The sequence below is a fragment of the Euprymna scolopes genome, chromosome 45, assembly GCF_053919585.1.
Source record: "Euprymna scolopes isolate OS-2025 chromosome 45, ASM5391958v1, whole genome shotgun sequence".
Classification (NCBI taxonomy): domain Eukaryota; kingdom Metazoa; phylum Mollusca; class Cephalopoda; order Sepiida; family Sepiolidae; genus Euprymna; species Euprymna scolopes.
Window position 1 is genome coordinate 52,848,887 of NC_136526.1, and position 12,500 is coordinate 52,861,386.

Here is a 12,500-nt window from a genome sequence, read left to right on the forward strand (position 1 = left end):
GGGGAATATGCTTGAACACAAAGGGATACATCTATCAGCTGACGATAACTATCCTTCTCTATGGGAGATGTGGCCTGTGAGAATGGTGCATTTGCAGAAATTGGAAGTCTTTGAAAACAACTGTCTATGCAGCATTCTGTGCTACCGTCATGGAGATTATGTTCGGGTTTCCAGTCTCCACTAAGGACTAAACCTATTCACCCTACCATCCGTCCTTCTTCAACAATGTCCCCATCGGTTTGGACATGTAGCTCGTCAAACAAAAGGTAAGCTCATTCACAAGGCCCTCTCTGGCTGGCTGACACAAATGTGGGCAGCTGAAGACCTGGTCAACAACAATTAAGGACGATCTGGTGGAACTATTGTGCACACAAGTAGTTATTCCCTGGTATTAGAATTGGGAGTGATAAGTCCCTGATAAAATTGTGTATGAGATGGGTCCATTTACTGATAACACTATGCTCTATAACAGACATGAGGAGAAATCGAATAAACGCATATCCAAAGCAATGGCGGAAACCCTAGAGTCTGTAGTGGAATGGGGACAAAAATGGATGGTCACATTCAATGCTGCCAAGACTAAGCTTTTTTCCTTTAATAATTACAAGAAACCTGCTCTAATAGCCATGGCTAATGATACATTACCTGAAAGTATTTTGTTCAATTTCCTCAGCTTAATGTTCATGGGGAACATGAGTTGGAACAGATACACAGCATTCTCAAGGCTGCTGCAAGAAAAGTGGGCTCTCTCTCTCTCTACCATGCTAGAAATTTACTTACACCTGAGAATATCCTGTACCTTTACAAGGCTACCATTCGCCCATATATGGAGTATTCTTGTCACATTTAGGCTGGAGCATCTGCTACTAGGCTCTCCCTCTTAGACAGCACCTGTCCCTCCTTGATATAAACACTCCCGACAAACCCGACAAGCAGCAAAACCCCACCCCTGCACAGTAGAAATCCCGAGATGTAAGAAAGCCTTCTACTTTAATAGTTTCTTCACTAGGACTGTTAGACTTTGGAATTCCCTTCAAGGTTTCTGCTTCCCCAACTGTACTGATATGCAGAAGTTATTGTGTAATGTAAACAGACATCTTGCTGCTCAACTCCCTACATATTATCCCAGATTTTATCCCTTTGCATCAAAATGGCATTGTGCTTTGTTTGTGGTGAAAATGCAATAAAAACAAATTTAAATAGTCATTTCCTGCAGTCTAGGAAGAGGTTAGTTTATTGCTAGTTACCTGAGGTGTCCCTACCAAGAAATGCCGACAAGGCTGCCCAGGTATTTTTTTCAGGCCAGAGTGCTCTTCCTCTAGGGTACTGGCTTTTCAAATCCCATTTTCCAACCCTTGTGTCACATCATCCTATTAATCGCTTAACAATCATTTTATTTTAAAAAAAAATAAAACTACTTAATCAATTTATGTGATTTTTGTGTTCAATACTTTCTTCCCGTTATCGATACATATATCACAAAAATGTGTCTTTATTTATTTATTTTTTTCCTTAGGAAGGGAAAGGAGATATAAAATATTTCAAGAGATCTTGTGGGGGGGGGGGTATGTTTCATAATCCATAGCGTGATTAAACATCAAATATAAAACAAATAAATGTTATCATAGCCAATAAAAATTACTTTGCAACTTGCATCATTTTTGGTGATTTTAAGTAGTTTTAAATGTGTTTTTTTTTTATTTCATCTCAAATATTGGTTTTACAAGTCACGTTTTACGACCGTCACTACCTTCCACCCCTGCCTCATACCCTCAAATTAAATTATAAATAAGAGCAAAAAAAAAAAAAGAAGGGAGATTTGAATCACTTTTCTAAAAAAGCAAGGGTCAATGTGGTCTGGTTGTCCCACTGAAGACTTACCTACAAAGGATGTTTATTTCAAAAGTCGTTCTTAAAATGGGAAGGTTGGGGAGCGTGTTTATTCCGAAAGCTGTTCTTAACATGGGGAAGTTGTGGATAATAAAAAAAATTGTAGGTAAGTAAGTAGGTAAGTGGGACAACCAGGTCACATTGACCAAAGCGAACAATAAAGGCATCTAAAGAAAATAAATTTCTCCAATGACGAATCCCCCCCTCTAAAATAATTGTGAAACTCGAAAACGAGACGGGCAAAAATAGATAAGACAGCAACCATCTTGTTTGGTAATTTAAAAGCCGTAAAGCGAGATAATTTTGGAGACAAAATAATTGACATTCAAAACTACTTTAAAGAAACATAAAAAATGATGCAGACAGGTTGCAAAGTAACTTTTATTGGCAGTGGTAACATTTATTTGTTGTATATTTAGTTGTTTTTTTTTTACCACTTTTTCGAATCACTGTGGATTGTAAAACATACCCCTTTCTTGCCCCTTGAATAAAATGTGAAAGTTTTAGAAAATTATAAGCATTTTAGAAAATTGTAAAACAAAGACGAACATTACGGTAACTTTATTTTTACTGTCACAGTGACATTTATTGGGTGGGTTTCTATTAGCATCTTGTTTAATTTTCAATTTCTGATCGATTATCGTGACTACCCAGATGACAGTCTCATGTCAACCAATTTGTTCTCATTCTAACATAAGCATTTAACACTACTTGTGTTTTGAAATAAGTAAAAACACCAAAACCTCATACATGTAAGTAGAAGGGCAATTTATTTTGCCTTTAGTAACATTTAATTGTTATATATTTCCTAGAGGTGAAGTACCCAATGAAGTTTTAACGAGGTTAATACAAGAGTGCTCAATACCGAAGTAGGGCAAAATATACTTTTTATTTGTTTTACATAAGCTTGTATATGTCGCTACACACTCATGAGCATGTTTCAATCAGCCAGTAACTAGTAACTAAAGACCTCTTCAGGCGAATATTGCTTATACAAAAATGAAGTCCGTCATGAAAATTTTACATAAAAATTTTCATGATGGACTTTACTTTTGTATAAGCAATATCGCCTGAAGAGATCTTTAGCTACTAGTTACTGGCTGACCAAAACATGCTCATGAATGTGTGGGGACATATAAATTCTTATGTAAAAGAAATAAAAAGTATATATATATATATATATATATATATTTAGTAATGTGATTTACTATTACATTAAGATACACTCTGCTCTTTAGACTACTGTTCTAACCCCCCTTTAAATTTATATATATATATATCGTCAAGAATGAGAGTTGTTTTAATTTGAATAAAATAAAAACGCATCAAGTGCGCTTGAAAACCAAATCACAACGTAATATTAGGAAAATAAACAAATATTTTACTTGTTTGAAATTTATCACAAATATATTTCAGAGGTATACTCCATCTTCAGTGTGTTGTTTTGTTTCTTTTCTTTTTTCTTTTCCTCTTCCTTGCCATGTTGTAAATTTGGAGAAAGAAGTCTGTTTGTATAGAGCCGCGCTTTGTATCTGGCAGTTGTATTTTGAAATGTTTGAAGTGTGCGTAGGTAACATGAGAATAACATCAAGAATGAGAGTTGAATAGAAACATTGTTTTAATTTGAATAAAGTAAAATACACATCAAGTGCGCTTGAAACCAAATTAAAACAACGTTTCTATTGAAATATATTATCGAAAATATATTTGTGATAAATTTCAAACAAGTAAAATATTTTCTTTATTTTCCTAATATTACGTTGTGATTTGGTTTTCAAGCGCACTTGATGCGTATTATATATATATATATATATATATATATATATGACAAAAACTGTATATTCCAAAGTACATGATGTTGACAAATTTTTATTGTATTCTTTTACATCAATTGATTCGTACAGTTCTTGACAGTATCTGTTTCGTAGCACTAAAGCAATCACTTAATTATTATATCAATTAGTGAATCTATTATGCCCTTAACTCATCAGAAGAAATCGCAACAATCAATCCACCAAAAGGAATTAAAATGTGATACGACATGGTGAGAATGTGCTACGAAACAGACACTGTCAATAACTGTACGAATCAATTGATGTAAAGGAATAAAATACAGAATTGTTAACATCATGTACTTTGGGATATAAACTTTTTTCATTTATTCTATATATTGCTCTATATTCACATTGAGCTTCTTATATAAGGATTGATATATAATAAGAAAAATATATTCGTATAGAAATATATATCTCTACAATTATATAAATGTGACTTTGCCTGTGTGTGTATGTGTTCGTTCGTTATGGATTTAAAAACCCTTGCACGTCCGTTTATGAAATTTTACACATAGGTTCTCAGTGTGTCTGGGTGTGTTTACGGGTACCTATTGCATCGGAAAGCTTTCCTAAATCACCATCAACTACTATTAACAATGCTTTTATTTATTTGCTATTTCCGATTTGATCGGCCATTTCTCCAATTCGTTGCCTAGCAACGGCGACCAACGCTACTGCTACTGATGCAACTATTACTGATACTCGCTGCCGACGCCCGCACACACGCTCGCACGGCTACTACTACAACTGCTCCTACTAATACTGCTACTCGCTGCCGGCGCACAGGCACGGCTACTTAACCCTTCTACGTTATGGAATTGTTGCTACTAGAACTGAGCCTACTAATACTGCTACTCGCTGCCGACGCACACATTTACATTTAACAAATTCGAGCAGACGGTAACTTTTCGTTGCCTAGCAACGGCGAGCAACGGCGACCAACGCTACTGCTACTGATGCTACTATTACTGATACTCGCTGCCGACGCCCGCACACACGCTCGCACGGCTACTACTACAACTGCTCCTACTAATACTGCTACTCGCTGCCGGCGCACAGGCACGGCTACTTAACCCTTCTACGTTATGGAATAGTTGCTACTAGAACTGAGCCTACTAATACTGCTACTCGCTGCCGACGCACACATTTACATTTAACAAATTCGAGCAGACGGTAACTTTTCGTTGCCTAGCAACGGCGACCAACGCTACTGCTACTGATGCTACTATTACTGATACTCGCTGCCGACGCCCGCACACACGCTCGCACGGCTACTACTACAACTGCTCCTACTAATACTGCTACTCGCTGCCGGCGCACAGGCACGGCTACTTAACCCTTCTACGTTATGGAATAGTTGCTACTAGAACTGAGCCTACTAATACTGCTACTCGCTGCCGACGCACACATTTACATTTAACAAATTCGAGCAGACGGTAACTTACATTTTTTTCTAATTCAAACAAACAAAAAATTCATAACAACAATAATACAACATTGTTTATTTTTACATTTACATTACTTATGCATTTAGAAAGCATTTCTCAATATTATTACTTTTCGCATTTAATCTTCTCATACTTTTATACATATTTATTATATCTTCAATTTTTGACACCTAATGTAGAGGTTTTCAAAACTTTACATTTTAATCCCAATATTTCTACGTTGATGTAACGGGGACTTTACAAATACTGATTGCCTTTTTCCTGGACATCCATTTTTTTCATTTGATTTTACACCATACATTTATACATATTTATACATATTTATTGTACCTTCAAATTCATTTATTTCACGTATATCTTACTTTGTTTTATTTATATAAATATAGAGGTTTTTCCAACTGTACATTTTAATCCCAATATTTCTACATTGATGTATTGGGGAAATTACACATACTGATTGCCTTTATTTTTATTTTATTTTATACCATACACACTACCTAAATATTGACTCTTTCAACAATTGTTTCGGCAGCATTCCATTTCAATTCCACACACACCCGCAGAGTAATTTCGCAACAATGCCACCCAAAAAAAATCAGCTCGGAAGGCGCACGAAAGCAGCGACTACTGTTAGGAACATCAGAGCAAGCCTAGACTACGATGAAGTAGAATTATTACGTTCTCGCGAAGCACAGCGCATGTCTCAGACCAGATCTTCTGAAACACTTACTCAACGGACTTATCGTTTATCTAGACATGCTGCAGCCATGGCTCAACTACATTCTTCACAAACTGCAGAGATTCAGGCCAACCGTAGAGCAGCCAATGCTGCAAGTACCTCTTCTGCAAGGGCCAACGAATCTACAGAAAGGACAGCTCGGCGGAGAGCAGCTAACGCAGCCTCCACAGCTTCAGCACGAGCTGCTGAATCTACTGAAGCGAGGGTCAGACGACTTGCCCGAGATAACACATCCAGAGCCGCCATTCGGTCATCTCAGCCACCAGAAGCTCGAAGGATACGAGTTCAGGCTGTTACTCGGAGATTTCATGCCTCTCGCGGCAACATATGCCCTTCACCGGAGTTTTGGTTACGCAAAGCATTGAACTATGACGCCAACTATGACTTCTCTACCCGGCAGGATCTTAGCATTGGTTCGATGAATTGCATATGTTCATTCTGCAAAGCTAAAAAATGGCCGGCAGAACCTCCAAGCCTATGCTGCTCTTCGGGTAAAGTTAAACTACCATCCCTACAGACTTTACCTCAACCACTGCGAGACCTACTTTTGGGCATGACTGATGAATCTAAATATTTTCGGAAATCCATTCGACTTTTCAACTGCTACTTCCAAATGACATCATTTGGTGCAAACATTGTCCGTGAAAGCGGCTGGAATCCCGCATTTAAGGTGCAAGGCCAAGTCTACCATCTAATAGGGTCCCTTTTACCTGATGAGACCGTACAACCATCATTTTTACAACTCTACTTCGTAAGTGACTACGTCCAACAAGCTGAAAACCGACTAGCTATTACAGCCGAGACAAACGACAGTTCGGATCGACGACAACTCAGTATTGTTTTGCAGCTTCAAGACATGCTCCACCAAACGAACCCATATATTCAAAGTTTCAAGTATGCACTACAGAATGTTCCTCTGCCTAATTTTTCCATCGTTATTAACGCAGACAAACGTCCTACAGGAGAACATGAGCGTCGCTTCAATGCTCCCACTTGCAACGAGGTTTCTGCAGTCATCCAGGGTGAGCACAACAACAAACGCGACATAGTTATTCATACTAGGGGTGGACGTCTACAGCGAATACATGAAATGCATCGATCATACGACGCACTACAATATCCCCTACTATTTCCTTATGGTGACGATGGATACCATTTTCACATACCATGTCAACAAAACTTGGGACAAACGACCATCAATCCCAAAACTATTACATGCAGAGCATATTACGCATACAGACTGATGGTTCGCGACGACGATTTCAACACTCTCCTTCGGAGTGGACCTCTTCTGCAACAATACATAGTCGACATGGCAGCAAAAATGGAATCTGAAAGGCTCCTATATATTCGGGTTCACCAAAAACAGCTTCGGTCGTCTTCATACATACATCTGCACGATGGCATGAGAAATGAAACTGACCCTAACACTGTTGGAAAACTGACAATTCTTCCGTCCACATACATCGGTGGCCCGCGTTATATGCATGCCCGCACACAAGACGCAATGACGTACGTCCGCTATTATGGCCGACCGGATTTGTTTATTACCTTCACCTGCAATCCATCATGGGAAGAAATACGAGATGAACTGTTTCTGGGTCAAGAACACTACGACCGACCTGATCTCATTGCCCGTGTTTTCCGGCTTAAATTGTGCAAACTCATGGATCTTATAGTCAAGGGTGAAGTCTACGTCCGAGTAAGGTGCCACATATTCACTGTAGAGTGGCAAAAAAGAGGCCTTCCGCATGCCCATATCTTAATCTGGCTGTGTGAACGGATTCAATCCACTGATATTGACAAAATTATCTCAGCCGAGATTCCCGATCCTGGATTAGACCCACAGCTTTACGAAATTGTCAAAGCAACGATGGTTCATGGACCCTGTGGTCCTGGCCAGAAAGCTCAATCATGCTGTAAAAAGAAATCGGTGTGCGCTTGCGGCTACCCACGGAGATTTGTCAATGCTACACAAACAGGAGGTGATGGTTACCCACTTTACAGGCGACGGAGTCCAGGTGATGGCGGCCATACGATGATAGTCGGTCGGAGCACTGTTGATAACCGATGGATAGTACCGTACTGTCCCTTGCTGACGAAAATTTTCCAATCGCACATCAATGTGGAGTTCTGTCACTCAGTGAAATCCATTAAATATATCTGCAAATACATCAACAAGGGAAGCGATGCTGCAGCGTTTGCTGTTCAGCGCGACGGTTCTCGAGACGAGCCATCTGCTCATGTCATTGGACGTTTCCTGTGTTGCGGTGAAGGTGTATGGCATTTTTACTCATTTCCCTTGCACCAAAGATATCCTGCAGTTATACAACTCGCTGTTCACCTTGAAAATGGGCAAAGAGTTTACTTTTCTGCCGGCACTGCTAATCAGGTGGTGGAGCATCCACCAGAAACTACGCTTACTGCCTTCTTCAAACTATGCGGCCATGATGAGTTTGCAAAGACGCTTTTGTATCCACAGATCCCTTCCTACTACACTTGGAATAACAAACAGTGGACTCGCAGGAAGTGTGGAGACCCTGTCGATGGCTTCCCAGGGGTTAAATATGATTCCTGTCTCGGGCGAGTTTACACAGTGCCACCACGTCAACATGAGTGCTTCCATCTTCGTCTTCTCCTTCACGAAGTCCGTGGCCCTATAAGTTTTGATGACATAAAAACTGTCGATGGCGTCCTGTGTGAAACCTTCCGTGATGCATGCTCCCAGTTGGGACTACTTGAAAACGATTCTCAGTGGGATGCCGCCATGACAGAAGGAAGTCTATTCAAATCTCCCCATGCTCTACGGTCGCTCTTTGCAATTATGATAGTATGGTGTGACTTGAGCGATCCAAAACATCTATGGATGAAATTTCGTAACTTCATGACCGAAGACATTTCCAGAAAAGCCCAACTTGAGAATACATCGGTGGAGCAAGACTACTCCCAAGTGATTTACAATGAAGGGCTAATTTGCCTCGAAAACCTCCTTTTGGAAATTGGTGGTTCCACTTTACCATCATATGGCCTACCTGCCCCCATCTGCCATGAAGGGAATAGTTTGAGCCTAAATTTACTGCGTGAAATATGCTACTCACCTACAGAACTTAATGCGTACATTGCTGAGAATGAGCCTAAACTGTTGCCTGAACAACTGAACGTCTACCATATGATCAATGAAAATGTTCAACAGAACCGTGGAGGAATATTTTTCTTGGACGCACCTGGTGGCACAAGAAAAACCTTTGTCACCAAATTAATACTTGCCCATGTGCGACGGAGTGGAGCTGTCGCTATAGCTGTTGCAACCTCTGGAATTGCTGCAACTTTACTCCCTGATGGCAGAACGGCACATTCAGCTTTAAAATTGCCCATCAACTACACACAAACTGAATTCCCAACATGCAACATCGAAAAGAATTCGGATAAAGCTGTTTTGTTACGCAGATGCAAACTCATCGTATGGGATGAATGCACGATGGCGCACAAAGTTGCGTTGGAAGCATTGAACAGGACCCTTCAAGATTTACGCAACTGTGACAACATCATGGGTGGATTAACAGTTCTGCTGTGTGGAGATTTCCGACAAACACTTCCTGTTGTCCCAAAAGGGACACGCGCTGATGCTGTTCAAGCATGCCTGAAATCGTCGATACTGTGGGATCAAGTTCACCATTTAAAACTCACAACAAATATGCGTGTCCACCTTAGCCGCAACCCAGATGCTGCTAATTTCTCTAATGCACTTCTGGAACTTGGTGAAGGACGTACTCCCACAGACACTGAAGATTACACAAATGTTGAACACATATCAACCATCGTTGAAACGCCAACCCACCTATACCAGGCAGTTTTCGAGAACATTCAGAAAAACTACAGGGACTTTGATTGGCTCGCCACGAGAGCGATTCTGGCTCCAAAAAACGCCTCCGTCAATGCGATTAACTACAGACTTTTGGAACTCATCCCGGGAGAGGAACGTGTCTATAAATCCATTGACCGCACACCTGATACTGCTGATCTGGCTGATTACACGGTGGAGTTGCTAAACTCCCTAGAACCACCTGGCCTGCCACCCCACATACTCCGACTTAAGGTTGGAGCTCCTATAATGCTCATTCGTAACCTCATACCACCAAAGCAATGTAATGGAACCCGCCTCGTGGTAACATCCCTGTCACCTAATATTATCGAGGCCAAAATATTGACTGGCTGTGGAAAAGGAGAGACAGTGCTAATTTCGAGGATACCCCTATATCCATCAAATCCAGACCTGGGCATTTACTTCAAGCGATCACAGTTCCCTGTGAAACTGTGCTTCGCGATGTCCATCAACAAATCCCAGGGCCAAACCTTTGACGTTGCAGGCATTCATTTACAGGAGCAATGTTTTTCTCACGGTCAGCTCTATGTAGCTGCCTCACGTGTGGGCTCACAATCCAAACTCTTTGTGTTTTCTCCTAAAACACTTGCTAAAAATGTTGTTTACAAAGAGGTTTTATAATTTTTCAACAATTTTACACCTCAATTTCTCCTCTCTATTAACCGTGTTTATTCCTTCTAAAGCTTTGCCAGCACCCAGTAAAGAATTCACTAACCTGGATTCTTTTTTGTAACAAAATGAAAACAATTTCATGTATTTACACAGTAACCTCTATGGAAAGAGAAATAGAGTGAAAATATGAATTTGGCAAAACCTAGAGTGCCCTTAAATATATTCAGAAGCATTTGCGGTCCTTATAATTCTTTCGTCTTTATTTGGTTGCCAACTCTGCATAATTAGATTCATTCTGATCAACCCTAAACAATTGTATTGGCTATGGAATAACATTTTAGCAGTACAACAGTAAATTATTTTTCTGTTTTTTGAACGTCCATTGAACAAACAACTGATCCTGAAGAAATTGCAAAACAGTCTACACACATATTAGTGAAAATGTGATTCAGAAGTTTCAAAGACATTGGTCTAAAAAACATAGACCTCATCAACCAAGCATAAGTACTATGCCCGGCAACATAAGGTAAGGAATTTTTTGCCATAGTTGACTAATTGTAAAACTATACAGCTACAACGACATAAATTCTTAAAACGAATAGATGGTCAATATTGAACCTGTGGTTTCTTTCGCATAGAGTTAAAGAAATCATGGCTCCCAAAACCTTACCATAGTATTTGGTTTTGAGCTGGAAGAATAGCTGCTAAGGGGACAAATCAGATGTGGAAGCTACATTGATCAGTAAGACGTCAATATAACCAACTTTACTAAAATAATTTAAGGATTACAAAAAAAAAAATACTGAATGTACAGACAATAAGCATTAAGATGGCATTAAATCACCCCCCCCCGAACAACGTCGGGTAATACTGCTAGTATATATATATATATATATGAACAAATGATTAATAAAACATGTTAAAAGACATCTTGAAAAAGAGTTAAAAACATATTTAATTTAAAAAAAAGGAAACACAAGATAAGTGGATAGTCCTTAATCCGTGGAGTTTTGAAGAAATACTCTCCTTCTCATCAGAGGGCAGGAATTGGCAAAATGCAGGATCGGATTTTGCATATAAAAGTATTTAATGAAACTACAAGTAAGTCACAGATCTTACTTGGTTAAAAAAAAAAAAGGGTGAGGTAAGGGGAACAGGAGGCAAAAGAAAAATATAAAAAGATTTCACATGAATGGACAGTCCGGTGAAGGGTAAAAATCCAAAAATGGTAAAATCCAAAACGGTCGAGTTTAAATTATTATATATATATATATATATATATATATATATATATATATATATATATATATATATATAGATGTTATTTGTTTTTGTTTTTGCGATACGTTTTGAATGAATTCAATTATTTAAAAAAGTGCATTTTTACCTAAATGCGAGTTGGGAATAAATTTTCCCTTCAACCAATTTGGTAGCCCCACATGGGGAGCGGTATATATATATATTATTTTTAAAATATAATTATCCACTCACACACACACATACATATATACATATATATATATATATATATATATATATATATATATATATATATATATATACTCGGGTTTTTTTTATTCAAAAGTAATAGACTAGTGAATTCAACGAGGTTATTAGATAGTGCTCATTAAAAAGAGCTGATAATACTTGTTTATTGTTATATAAACATGCTCACATCCCGCTGCTGAATAATCTTAATAGGTTATTCAATGAACATTTGAATAGTCAAGTCGCTGCCTGATGATATCTGTTGTTTGATTGAAACAAGTGGCTGTTTGTAGCAGCGGGATGTGAGCATGTTTATATAACAATAAACAAGTATATATATATATATATATATATATATATATATATATATATATATATAGTCATCCACATATAGTACTGTTTCGTTGTATCACAGTTCATAAGTGCTGCTGGACTAGCACCTTTCTCCAGCCGGGGATTGAACCTACAAACATTGCGTTGATAGTCAGCAGTTCTACCCATCAGTCCATGGGATCGGTAGATAGGTTTGAGGACATGTTTCTTCTGTGAAAGCGTATCACTTATTAAGTCGCCTGACGAGAACTTCTGGTTTTAACCGACCATTT

At 38.8% G+C, this 12,500-nt stretch overlaps 1 long non-coding RNA gene across 1 annotated transcript in view; it reads right to left on the reverse strand.

Annotated features, from left to right (window-relative positions):
- Positions 1–12,500, reverse strand: part of LOC145269643 (uncharacterized) — a 22,975-nt gene that overhangs the window by 9,826 nt on the left and 649 nt on the right. The gene's annotated exons all lie outside the window — the stretch shown is intronic.